The sequence below is a fragment of the Rhinopithecus roxellana genome, chromosome 19 (genome assembly GCF_007565055.1).
Source record: "Rhinopithecus roxellana isolate Shanxi Qingling chromosome 19, ASM756505v1, whole genome shotgun sequence".
Classification (NCBI taxonomy): domain Eukaryota; kingdom Metazoa; phylum Chordata; class Mammalia; order Primates; family Cercopithecidae; genus Rhinopithecus; species Rhinopithecus roxellana.
In genome coordinates, this window is record NC_044567.1 from 40677553 (window position 1) to 40691274 (window position 13722).

Sequence of the window (13722 nt, forward strand, 5' to 3'; positions counted from 1 at the left end):
AGGTGCCCGCCACCACGCCCAGCTAATTTTTTTGTATTTTTAGTAGAGATGGGGTTTCACTGTGTTAGCCAGGATGGTCTTGATCTCCTGACCTTGTGATCCACCCGCCTCAGCCTCCCAAAGTGCTGGGATTACAGGCGTGAGCCACTGCGCCCGGCCCCTTATGGTGTTCAGGTTATGTGACGTGAACTCCATCACCCACAAAAAAGCAAAGCACAAAATGTGAGTCTGAGTGGGCTGACTAAAGCGACCCATCAAAAGAGACTGGAAAACAGACAGAGCAAGCGAGTGAGCACGCGTCACCGAGTGGAGCGAACGCGCATCCCCAAGTGGGGGATTAGGGAGGGTTTATTTTCTCCCATCTTCATCGGATTTCTCTAAATGTTCTACAAACAAATGTGCAATAATTTTGTAAATGACGAGTTAATGGGTGCAGCACACCAACATAGCACATGTATAGGTATGTAATAAATCTGCACGTTATGCACGTGTACCCAGAACTTAAAGTAGAATAAAAAATTTTTGTTATCAGGGAGAAAGGTGGGGTGTTTTTTAAATTCAAAACTTAATCTCTCTTTAAAGTAGGGATAGGAATGCCGGTTGATATTTATTTCAATGAGACTTTGGTCATGTAAAAGTATCATATGTGAAGCTGATATCATGGTGCCATTTTAGGAAGAAAGGCACTAAGTGAATTGTTGTTTACTACTAAAATGCACAGAAAATTTCACTTTTTACCAAATGAAATCTAATTGAAAGTGTAACTCTTCTTTCTTTTTAAATAATGCATTACATTCAAAGGTTTAAAAAATGACAGGGCTGTCTGATCCATGAGTTTGCTACACTGCCAAGGATAAGCAGGTGGGTTCCTCTTTCACCAAAAAACCACAGCACTGAGCAAAACATAGGATCCTTCTACTACCAAGTACAATTATTCTAGCATTGAGATTGTGATCCCTTTCCCTGGCTACCTACATTGCCTCTATGTGGCCATTTCAGTAATCCACAAGAGGCTTTGCTGTCGCTTTCAGAAATAATGAAGTTCACAAGAATTCCTGGCATTTTGGCCAGTAAAATTTAATAAGCATAGCACACGAGGGGTTATGTACACACACTGCTCTGCCTGCTCCTGGGAATAACTGACAAGAGCTGGACAGTATCAGAACCAGCTCCGCCAAGTAGAATGCTTTCAGCTGGGGGTGTCCTCAGACACCGTGGGCTGCATGCAGGGCCCACCTGCTAGAAGGGAGGCCCCATGGACGCTGGGAGAGCTCGGCTCACAAAGCCCCTCCAGCGGCATCATCAAGGCTGGTCCTTTGTTGCAGGGAGAGGGGAGAGGAGAAAGGGTAGCAGGAAACAAAGGGATAGAAAGAGACAGGGAACAGACAAAACAAGAACACACCCCAGGCTGTGGAGACGGAATCTGCATTGGCTTCACTTCAGTTACCCTGAAACGTGATGCCTGGGCATATCATGTAGATAGCTAAAGGAATGAAAACATAAAACTCCAAAAATGCTGATCATGCAGGGCCACATGGCTTGCAGAACTCCTTCATTCACGTGTCTACAAATACCTATTATTCGGCTGTAACGGAAAGCATTCTGCTGTAGGGCCCAATCTCGTCTGCCCGTCTAGGCCAGGGACGTGGAACAACAAGGTACCGAGCGAGGCTTCAGACCGAGAGCACCTCCTGCTAATGTGGGGTCGTGGATCAAGCGGTCAGCACGAGGGCCGGAGCATCACACGACAGAGACTGGTCATCCCAGATCCAGGGCCTGGACACTGTTTGTGCCTTACACAATTCCTAGGGCTTGTTTTGTGAACACCACAGGGACAAGATCACTCTTCTGTTTACTCAGACTGTGGCAGGCCTCCATGAAGAAGAGGCGCTATTACAAATGAATATTGTAAGTGGTGATGAATATGGGGGGGGGCGGTGAGATGCATCCAGAACACATGGCTTTTAGTCACCGAGGGCTACGATGTGCTTCACAGCTTGACGGGAGAGAATGTGTCTGTGTCTGCATTTTTGCCCTTTCCCTGCTCCTTACTTTTAGTTGTGAAGTTCTTAGTATTTGTCGCAGCTCTTTCACGTATATTATTTCATCTGCTTTTTACCATCCCCATGAGGTTTCAGCTCCATGTTAAAACAGCTTTGATGATGAGGACACAGAGGCCCCAAGGATGACTGCCCTGCAGCTGGGCCAGCACGTGTGTCCAGAGTGCCCGGCACTGCCCCCGATTTTAGGGGCACCATTATCCCATCTGGATCCTCCTGAATCTCCACCAAACACCTACGATGCCAACATGAAAGCTGCTGAGCCTTCTCCAGACAGCACTCCCAGTGCTTTTGGAATGAAATACACGCAGAGGTGTATTCACTCACAGCCATCTCGCACAGCGGTGATGGTACAGAATGCACTGTCATCTGACTCTGGCAAACTTTGTTTTTAACATCTCAAATAGAAGGTACTAACGACTGCTAGTTTTATTAATAACCCATTCTACCACAGGAACATTAAACCCAGAGTACAAATCAAATTCTCATATACTTAATAATATAAACTTTTCAATAAAATCTGCAATTTCTAGAGGAATGAGGTTTTTTTATGACAGTAAATTACATGTAGCATAAAATTTGCCATGCTAACCGTTTTAAATGTATAGTTCAGCGACCTTAGGTATATTTGCAAGCTGCGCAACAATCACCAGGCATCACCAAGGAGTGGTGCTTTTTAAAGAAGAGGGAAGAGGGAAGGCAAAATCATGTTTAAAACCATTTCCTGGGCTCTGGGCTCTAGGCTCTATAAGCTAAAACAGCATCAGCAGTGCAACCTGCTCTACACAGAACATGAATTTCCAGGTCTGCTGTGACAGGCCCGCTAAGGCAGATGATGTCCAGGCACGATGTGGACCTGTAGCTATTCAGACCCGCATCACAAAAGGCGGATGCGATGGGTAGGAGCGGACATGTGAGCCTGGTGCTGGGAGGGCACGGGAAGGCTGTGAGGAAGTGCTGACTCCTACGCTTGATGGAAATGCACTCGCCCTGGCCTCCAGAAAGGCGCTGGGAGGGAGGAGAGGGGGAGGCATCTGAGGCAGACCTCCATGGAGTGAAGCACACAGTCCTGAACTGTGGAAGGCGCCATTTGCGATGTCTGTCTGGGACTGTTGGCAGACTTGTGTTATTTTAATCAGCACCACTACCACTGGCCCTGTAAGAATGGCTGGCAGAGGATTAAAAAGGAAACAACTTTACGTGGGAGGAAATGGCCCTTTATGCAAAAACTAAGTTCAATATTCCTATTTCCCTTTTCAAAGGGGTATGTATATAGCAGAAAGACAGCAAAAATATCCGTGTGCTTTACTAGTTTTAGCTTTGCTTTTTATATAACCAGGCGTGGTGGCTCGCATCTGTAATCCTAGCACTTTGGGAGGCTGGGGTGGGAGGATCACTTGAACCTAGGAGTTCAAGATCAGCGTGGGCAAGATGGAAAGACTCCCATCACTCCAAAATTTTTTTAATTAGCCGGGTGTGGCGGTGCATGCCTGTAGTCCCAGCTTCTCAAGAGGCTGAGGTGGGAGGACTGCTTGAGCTCAGGAGTTTGAGACCAGCCTGGGCAAGATGGCAAGACCCCTGTCTCTACAAAAAAGTTGTTTAAAATTAGCCTGGGCCGGGTGCGGTGGCTCAAGCCTGTAATCCCAGCACTTTGGGAGGCCGAGACGGGCGGATCACGAGGTCAGGAGATCGAGACCATCCTGGCTAACACGGTGAAACCCCGTCTCTACTAAAATATACAAAAAACTAGCCGGGCGAGGTGGCGGGCGCCTGTAGTCCCAGCTACTCGGGAGGCTGAGGCAGGAGAATGGCGCAAACCGGGGAGGCGGAGCTTGCAGTGAGCTGAGATCCGGCCACTGCACTCCAGCCTGGGTGACAGAGCGAGACTCCGTCTCAAAAAAAAAAAAAAAAAAAAAAAAAATTAGCCTGGTGTAGTGGTGCGTGCCTGTAGTCCCGGCTACTCAGGAGGCTGAGGTGGGAGGATCCCTTGGGCTCAGAAGTTCAAGGTGGCAGTGAGCTGTGGTGGCACCACTGCACTCCAGCCTGGGTGACAGAGCAAACCCATTTCTAAAAACAAACCAAAAAAAGTCCCCCTATATGAAAAGCTTTTCTTTTTGTTAAGTTGTTTCTATGTTAAATTTACTGTCTAATCATTACTGAGAAGTGAGCAAGAGGTCCTTCCACCACAGCCTCTAAACACACACTGCAGTCCCTCCATCTAACAGGTCCTCCCGCCACAGCCTCTAAACACACACTGCAGTCCCTCCATCCATCCAACAGGTCCTCCTGCCAGTCTCTAAACAAACACTGCAGTCCCTCCATCTAACAGGTCCTCCCGCCACAGCCTCTAAACACACACTGCAGTCCCTCCATCCATCCAACAGGTCCTCCTGCCAGTCTCTAAACAAACACTGCAGTCCCTCCATCTAACAGGTCCTCCCGCCACAGCCTCTAAACACACACTGCAGTCCCTCCATCCATCCAACAGGTCCTCCTGCCAGTCTCTAAACAAACACTGCAGTCCCTCCATCCAACAGGTCCTCCCGCCACAGCCTCTAAACACACACTGCAGTCCCTCCATCCATCCAACAGGTCCTCCTGCCAGTCTCTAAACAAACACTGCAGTCCCTCCATCTAACAGGTCCTCCCGCCACAGCCTCTAAACACACACTGCAGTTCCTCCATCCAACAGGTCCTCCCGCCACAGCCTCTAAACACACACTGCAGTTCCTCCATCCAACAGGTCCTCCCGCCACAGCCTCTAAACACACACTGCAGTCCCTCCATCCATCCAACAGGTCCTCTCGCCACAGCCTCTAAACACACACTGCAGTCCCTCCATCCATCCAACAGGTCCTCCTGCCAGTCTCTAAACAAACACTGCAGTCCCTCCATCTAACAGGTCCTCCCGCCACAGCCTCTAAACACACACTGCAGTTCCTCCATCCAACAGGTCCTCCCGCCACAGCCTCTAAACACACACTGCAGTTCCTCCATCCAACAGGTCCTCCCGCCACAGCCTCTAAACACACACTGCAGTCCCTCCATCCATCCAACAGGTCCTCTCGCCACAGCCTCTAAACACACACTGCAGTCCCTCCATCCATCCAACAGGTCCTCCCGCCACAGCCTCTAAACAAACACTGTAGTCCCTCCATCCATCCAACAGGTCCTCCCGCCACAGCCTCTAAACAAACACTGCAGTTCCTCCATCCATCCAACAGGTCCTCCCGCCACAGCCTCTAAACACACATTGCAGTCCCTCCATCCAACAGGTCCTCCCGCCACAGCCTCTAAACAAACACTGCCGTCCCTCCATCCAGCAGGTCCTCCTGCCACAGCCTCTAAACACTGCAGTCCCTCCATTGCTGCCAACCGTTTGTGGCAAGCTTCTGAAATATAACACTTTTCATACCAACACTACCTTTCTTCCAAGTCAGCACTAGAACACAGGAAGGCATGGGGTGGTGGGGCGAGTCTCCAGTGTACAAGAGCCACATGAGAACTCAGCAGGTTTGAAGGGGACTTCCTTAGGGACCAAGAAGTCTGTGTCTTGTTTGGTGGAGAGGCAAAGCCCCCCGTGGTCCAGATGCTGCTGGGTTTGCGTCTGCTGTGCCTATCTCAGTCTGCACCCTGAGATGCATGGGCGCTTGGCCTAACGCCTCCTGAAGCACAGCGGACACTGGAAGCATTCTGTGGTTGCCAAGTGAGCAGTCGGACAGGTAGATGTAGAAAGAGCTTTATTGCAAATATGCAAAAACTCCACTTCCCGATTCAGTGTGATCATTGACAGAAACCCCAACTACTTAACAAGCCCCCCAAAGCACGTTGATGTATAGACAAGACGACATGCCCTTTCACTGCAGAGGTTCCAAGAGCAGGTGACAGGCAATGACAGTGCTCCACTCACCTGGTACCTGTCTGCCAGGCCCAGAAGGAAGCATGCTGAATTCCTTCTTTCCCACCACACTACTGGGTGCATGGAAGGGTACATAGGAGAGCTCTTTGCTTTAGGGGTATTAGAACCAATAATACATATATATGTGTACGTGTGTGTGTTTTTTTTTTTTTTTTTTTGAGAGGGAGTCTTGCTTTGTCGCCTAGGCTGAAATGCAGTGGCACAATCTTGGCTCACTGCTACCTCCACCTCCAGGTTCAAGCCATTCGCCTGCCTCAGCCTCCTGAGTAGCTGGGATCACAGGCACCAGCCACCACCACACCCAGCTAATTTTTGTATTTTAGTAGAGACGGGGTTTCGCCATGTTGGCCAGGCTGGTCTCGAATTCCTGACCTCAAGTGAGTCGCCTGCCTCGACCTCCCAAAGTTCTGGGGTTACAGGCCTGAGCCACTGCGCCCGGCCAGAACCAAGAGCATTTCTAAAAAACATCCTGATATTCAAGCCAAAGCGTTCTGCCAATGAACATTCTTCTAAGGGTTGCTAAACCAAGGGGGAAAAAAAAACTATTTGAACAGATGAGTTATCTCCTATACATTGTTTTGGTTTTGCATTTATCTAAGATATTGACCCTGTAACTGAAATGATCTTTCAGACACAGGCCTGCGTGTAAGGCTGAGTACTCGGGATTGGCCAAACTTGTGAACAGTGCCCAGGCCTAAAAGTGACCAATTCCAGCCCGGAGCCACGGTTTTCCTGAAGAGCAAGTCCAGGTTGAAAGTGTACCCAAAGGGGTTTCTCCTGGGGAGCCTAGGGACTCAAACACAAGAAAGATTCTCATCTTTAAATGCTCTCCAGAGTCTTCTGGAGGATTTGGGAAGGATCCAGAAAAGTCTTGCGATGTGCTACACAGCAACCAGATCCAAAAAAGACATCTGCTGCATCGTCCCCACGCGTGGGTAACGTGGAGTCAGTGCACGCGCAGTTCACGATGTAAGCGGGCAGCTCACCCCAGGCCTGCCATCCACTCCCTGTAGAAAGCATTGCTGTGGGGGCAGTGAGGATCACCTGCATGGCACTTTGTGTTTTTTTTTTTTTTTTGAGATGGAGTTTTGCTCTTGTCGCCCAGGCTGGAGTGCAATGGCATGATCTCACCTCACTGCAACCTCCACCACCTGGGTTCAAGCGATTCTCCTGCCTCTCAAGTAGCTGGGATTACAGCCATGCGCCACCACGTCAGGCTAATTTTGTATTTTTAGTAGAGACTGGGTTTCACCAATGTTGGCCAGGCTGGTCTCAAACTCCCAACCTCAGGTGATCCGCCCGCCTCAGCCTCCCAAAGAGCTGGGATTACAGGTGTGAGCCACCGCGCCCGGCCTCACATTTTCTAAATAAAACGTTAACACTGGGCTGCTTCTTTCCCTTCTCAAATCCATATAAGAGGCATCTTTATGATGAGATACGGTACTAATAACTCCAGAAGAGTCTTTACCAAGTATTTTCTGAAAATAACATCTCCTCGGTAACATTTTTAGTTCTGCCTTAAAGTAACTTCTATTCTCAATTCAACAATACCTAATTACAAATGGCCATCTTTGCAAAGTTCAAAGAAAGACTGAGGCTGCTAAAGGAGTCAGTGTATTACTTATCCAACTCTATTAATAGTCAAAGGTATTAATGTGGCATCTATCATGTGACACACAGTGTAACAGAAACAGCAGATGCAAAGCAGAAGTCATATTTTTAATATATCGTTGATATAATTATGTATATCAAATATTAGATTTTAATTTAAAAACCAAGTTGTGCCTATTGCTGGCAACTATCACATCCAGGCTGAGAGAGCAGAAGGAGCTCCTTCTGGTGGATGAAGACTCTCAAGGACGTGGAGAAGCGTCAAGCCTGCCCTTCCAAGGCCGGCTAGGGCCTCTTCATAACAACCGTTTGTCACAATGACCCTGAGTTCCCCCAAATGAAGTATTCATTATTTCAAAGTCACTTAGCTGTTAGCAACTCAACAGCTTCTAAATGCTGTGATCATTCTGCAACTCTGTGAAGATGGTCAACTAGAAATCACGCTAATATCTCTTATAGACAACTAAAGGAGAGACTGGAAACTCTGCACCCTCTTTGTCAACAAGAGATTTTTAGGAGGAAGGCTTAGCTGACCAGTGGCAGGAGGGGGAGAAAGAGCTAACTCATGGCATATTCTTTGGGTAGTCTCTAGCAGAGGTGGCTAGCGGCCAGGACTGTGCGAGTAACCAGGACTGTGCGAGTAACCAGAACTGGGCTAGTAACCAGGGCTCTGCTAGTAACCAGGGCTGTGCTAGTAGCCAGGGCTGTGCCCCCAACCCTTGCTGCCAAGGGCAAAGTAGCAAAGTGAGTTATAAAAGCAGCATCTGGGTTTAAAGTACTACTGGCTTTATGATTTATTCCATGATTTCTAGCCCACGCAGACACCTTTCCCAAAAACTCATGACCTCTTCCAGACCTGGCAATGCCCAGCACTCCGAGCGCACGGCTGGAGCTCCCTACACAAGTGGATCACGTGTCCTGGCCTCTCCTCCTGCCTCTGTCACTGACGTGCCTTTCCTGTCTTTATGCTGGCAACTTCTTACGTTCTACGGCTCAGGTTAGACATTTCCTTCTGGCCGCCCTCGGTCCTTGCGGCTTCTTCTCTGCATGGCGGAACCTGAAAGAGGGCCCTGCCCCCTGCCAGATGGGTGCCTTCACCCCCGGAAACATTTCGTTCATCATCAGCTGCTGTGTTTCTGCTTACTTAACTCTAATGAACTGAGTCATAAGAGAGAGAGCCTTGGCTAATTACAGGAGAGAGACAGGAAGACAGGAAGGGTTCCAATTCTGTTGACAAGGAGGAGAGGGAAAGCTGGAGAAACTAGGAAGAGCTGAGCAGAAAGTGGGTGTTATTCCCAGCGCGCAAAGGACAATCTAATAAGGCCAGATCCAGACACACGTACTCACTCCACCTTCCAAAACAAACACCAATTAGAAAGGAACGCATGTGAAGCACTAGGAATGGGCTGCGGCATGGCACCAAAACACACATAGCAGTATGTGTATGTGTTTAGGTGTATACATGTATATACATGTGTATGTATGTATGTATGTGAGTATACAGGACTCCGTGTGTATATAGGTGAATGTGTAGATGTACATGTCTGTATAAGCATGTACCTGTGTATATATGTGTGCATGTGTGTATATGTCCATGTTTCTGTGTGCATGTATATGTGTGTATATGTATGTATAGGTGGGCATGTATCTATGTGTATATAGGGGTGTGTGTGTATAGACACATGTATGCGTGCATGTGTCTGTGCATGTGTGCATGTCTATGTATGCGCATTCATGTATATATGTGTGTATGTGTGTCTCTCTGTATACAACTGTATGTGTATGTGCATGTGTGTATATGTATATATGTGGACACGTATGTGTATGTGTACATGTGTACACGTGTGTGGCATTGGTGCATGTCTATATGCATATATGTCTGTGTGTACATGTGTGTATGTAAATGTAGGTGAGTATACGTGTGCATGTGTGCATGTTGTCTACGTGCATGTGTATGTGTACATGTCTGTATGTGCATGTGCTTATATACGTGTGTGTATGTGTGTGTACCTGCTCCTCCTGTACTCGATTGTGCCGTGTGTATTCACCCTTCCTCCAAACCTGGCCTCTGTGCGCATGTGCTGCCATCCCCCTCTGGAATGACCACCGTCCACGCTCCTCCTCCAGCCAGCTCCTCCCCTCGTGTACTGGATCCTGTTCCCTTCACACCTACTTAAGGGCCGCCCTCATGAGCTCTCTGCCTCCCACACATCAGCTTTTCCCTCTGCCAGGTTACTCCCATCAGCACAAACACATGCTCTCACAACGTCCATGTAAAGAAAACAAACCTCCCTCAGGAGCTTCCACATGGCATCGCCCACCCTCTCCTGAACAGTTTAGAATCACATGAGGGCCCACCGCCCTGCGCTGAAACTGCTTTTGTTAAGTCCAGCTATGGCCCTGTGTCCACAAAGGCAACAGTCCATCCTTGGTCCTCATCGTGTGAGCCACTCGGCAGCACAGCAATCAGCGAATGGTCCCTACTTCTAGAGGCTTTCCTGAGGCTCTTCCTGACTTACTGAGGCCATGAGTCCTGGTTTCCCTCCAACTCCCCGGCTACTTCTCTGGTCTGGTCTGGTCTGTCAGTGCCCCTCCATTTACCAGACTCTACACACACCACTGAGTGCAGGCCTCGACTGGCGTCTCCTCTGCAGCCACACGAACCACATGGGGGCTCGTCACCACCCTGTGGCTTCAGTCATTGTCTGTTCCAGGATGACACTGACTACCTTCTGATGCATTCTCAGGAAAGTACAGCCAGGGTTTGTCCATTTGTGTGCTGCTGTATGCCCTGTCACCCTTCCTAATTTACAGGAGATGCTGAACAAACATCTCTGATGGGACCTCACACCCCACACTGCCTGAGGAGAGCTCTTGTGTCCTACACCCCAAGACCTCCATCCAGCCTCCAGCCTCATGGTCCTCCTGGCTCAGGAGACAGCCGCTCCATTCCACCCAGGCCAAAAACACTGGCGTTGCCTTTAACTTCTTTTGCTTGCGTCCTCCATCTAATCTTCATCCTTCACTTGTGCGAATCACTTGTCCTTCACAATGAACCCCTGATGCAAACATTTGCCTTGCCAATATCTACCACCTTAGTCTAAGCACTGCCACCGCCTGCCACGGCCTCCTGCACTGCCCTCCACCTGGATTGCCCCCACACCAGCACCACCCTCCACTCGGAGGGCCCCCACACTGCCAGGGAGGAGTCTTTTTAGTCTGCTCATTAGCCAAACCAGCAGGGGTCAGCTGAGTGCCTAGCATGGGCCAAGTGCTATTCTACAGTGCATGCCACTCTCTTGCTGGGTCACGGGCTAACCCTCAGTTTCACATCTTGAGAAGCTTGCCAGACTATTTTCTGAAGCAGCCGTACCATTTTACATTCCCACCAGCAGTGTGCAAGGATTCCAATCTCTCAACATCCTCACCAACACTTGTTATTACCCATCTGTTTTATTGCTGCCACCCTAGTGGCATGAGGAAGCACCTCACTGTAGTTTTGATTTGCATTTCCCTGATAACCAATGATGTCTTTTTCTTGTCTTATTGCACTGGCTAGAACCTCCAGTACTTCTATTGAACAACACTGATAAGAATGGATATCCTTGCCTTGCTTCCAATCTGAACGCAGAAACATTCAATCTTTTACCAGTAAGTAAAAGGACGGCTGTAGGTTTTTGCAGATTTTTTTAAAAATCAAATTGAAGTTCTTCTCTATTCTTAGTTTACTGCAAGTTTTTTTTCTCTCTCTCATGAATAAGTGTTGTGTTTTGTTGAAAGAGTTTTCTGCATCAATTGATAGGATCGTATGATTTTTCATCTTTAGTCTGTTGCTACGAAGTACATTAATTAATTTTTAAACACTGAGCTAGACTTCTACAGCTGTAAAAAATTCCCACTAAGTCACAGTATATAATTCCTTTTATAAATTGCTAGAACTGATTTGCTATTATTGTATTTGAGGATTTCGGCATCTAAGTTTGTGACAGATACTGGTTTGCTGTTTTTTATTTTCTTTGTGAACGGTGTGTCTGGTTTTGGCATTAGGATAATAATGGCCTCATAAAATGAATTGAAATGTGTTCCCAACCCTTCTATCTTCTGGAAGAGCTTGTTCTTTTTAAATGTTTGGCAACGGTCTCCAGTGAAACCATGTATGCCTGGAGATTTATGTTTCAGACAATTAGAATTAAACGACAAATTCAATTTCTTTCATGATTCTAGGATTATTCAGATTATCTAATGCTGAACAGATAATACTCAGAACAGGCAATTGGTTGAATTTTGACAGCTGGGAGTTTTCGAGGAATTGCTCCGTTCCCTCTTGGTTGCTGAATTTAAGAGTGTAAAGTTGTTCATTATTCTTTGGGTGGCTGCAAGGTCTGTAGAGATCTTCCCACCTCCCTCTTGATTCTTCTATTTTGTTAGTACTGCTAGGAATGCATCCATTTCATTGATTTTTTCTGAGAATCAGCTTTTGATATTTCTCCACTGTTTTTCTGTTTTCAATTTCAATGATTTCTGCTCCTTATCATTTCCTTTCTTCCGACTGCTTCTGGTTTTACTCTTCCAATATCTTGAGGCAGGAATTTATATTAATAATTTGATATCTTTCCTCTTTTCTAACCTAAGCATTTTAGTGCTATAAATTTAGTGCTATAAATTTCTCTTTCAATACTGCTTTATCTGCATCCTATAAATACAGATATGTTGTATATTCTATTTTCATCTAATTTCTATAATTTCATCTATTTTCATTATGAATTTCATTATGAAATTCCATAATTTCATCTATTTTCATCTAATTCTATATATTTTTTTAAATTTTCCCTTGAGGCTTCTGACCCATTATTTAGAAATACTTATTTAGAAAATACATTATTTAGAAAAATTGTTTAATTTTTTTCATAGATTTTTCTCTTGTGTTTATTGACGTGTAGCTGATTCTCTTGTGGTTAAAGAACACATTCTGTGTTGTTTAAAACTTGTTGAGGTTTATTTTATGACCGACCTTGATGAATGTTCCACGGACACTGGAAAAGTGTGTGTATTGGCTGCTGTTGGATGGAGTGTTCTGTAAATCCCACGGTGATACTTACGGCTGACATTTCAACACGGGTGATCACTTCATCTTCAAGAAAAGATGGTCTAACTTCTTCTTTTCTGATCTCTATGCCTGTTTCCTGCCCTTGCCTTCTGCGCAAACGGGCTTATCGTGTGATGCTGGAGAGGATGGGTGAGAATGAACACCTCTTCCGTGTTTCTGACCTCAGTGTTCAGTGAAAGCACTTACTTTCCATTTGCCCCTCTCCTCTCATGAGGCTCCACCTTCAGCCAGAAACTCCACTGCCCTGTGCCATCAGGATCCCTTGTGAAAGACATCTGCCTCAGTGTCGGGGCAGGGTGAGCCCTCTCGGCCTCAGTGTTGGGTGCAGAAGTGTTCCTGCGACAGCAAGCAGGGCCAGGCAGATGGATCCTGCTGGGATCACAGTGTCCCATTCTGCATCCCATAGTGCTGGCCATCAGCTGTGATCCAGAATATCAAGCAATTTCAGATAATACTTTTAAACAGATGAAATTAGGGGGAAAAAAGGTTAAACTCTAAGAATTTGGGGAAAGCTCCCAGTTTTGTGACAAGTGCAAATAGTATATTGTATTCATGAATTAAGGCTAATCAAGTTTTCTTTGTTTCTTGTCACATTTCATACAAATCAATTAAAGATCAAATATATTTAATGCATCATAGATACATCTAAAGAAGACAACTAAAGGTAGTTTATTCAAATATGTATTTATCAAGTCAAATCTACAGATCCTTCCTGAGCATCAATTTAACGTGAGGTATTCCTGACAGGTTTACGTAACAGATGGAAAGTAAGCTGACGACAGTAGAGGAGAGGCTACAACACAACGCATCGTTGTCAAGGCCGCTGTGCAGGAGATTGCTGTATTAGGTCAGCTGAGGAAGATTTCAGGCTCGGCAAAGCGTTTGTGAAGAAAGGAGAACTTCAGCTGCACTCTGGAAGTTGTCTGTGCTAATGATACGCTTTGCTGTGTCTGTGAACTTCATTTAAGATCATCAGCAGTAAGGGTTCTTAAATCTTTTATGCAGAGAAATCACTTTTCTTTTTA

General features: G+C 46.6%; 1 protein-coding gene across 1 annotated transcript in view; it reads right to left on the minus strand.

Annotated features, from left to right (window-relative positions):
- RPTOR (regulatory associated protein of MTOR complex 1) overlaps positions 1–13722 on the minus strand; it is a 418321-nt gene that overhangs the window by 211923 nt on the left and 192676 nt on the right. The window lies entirely within an intron of this gene.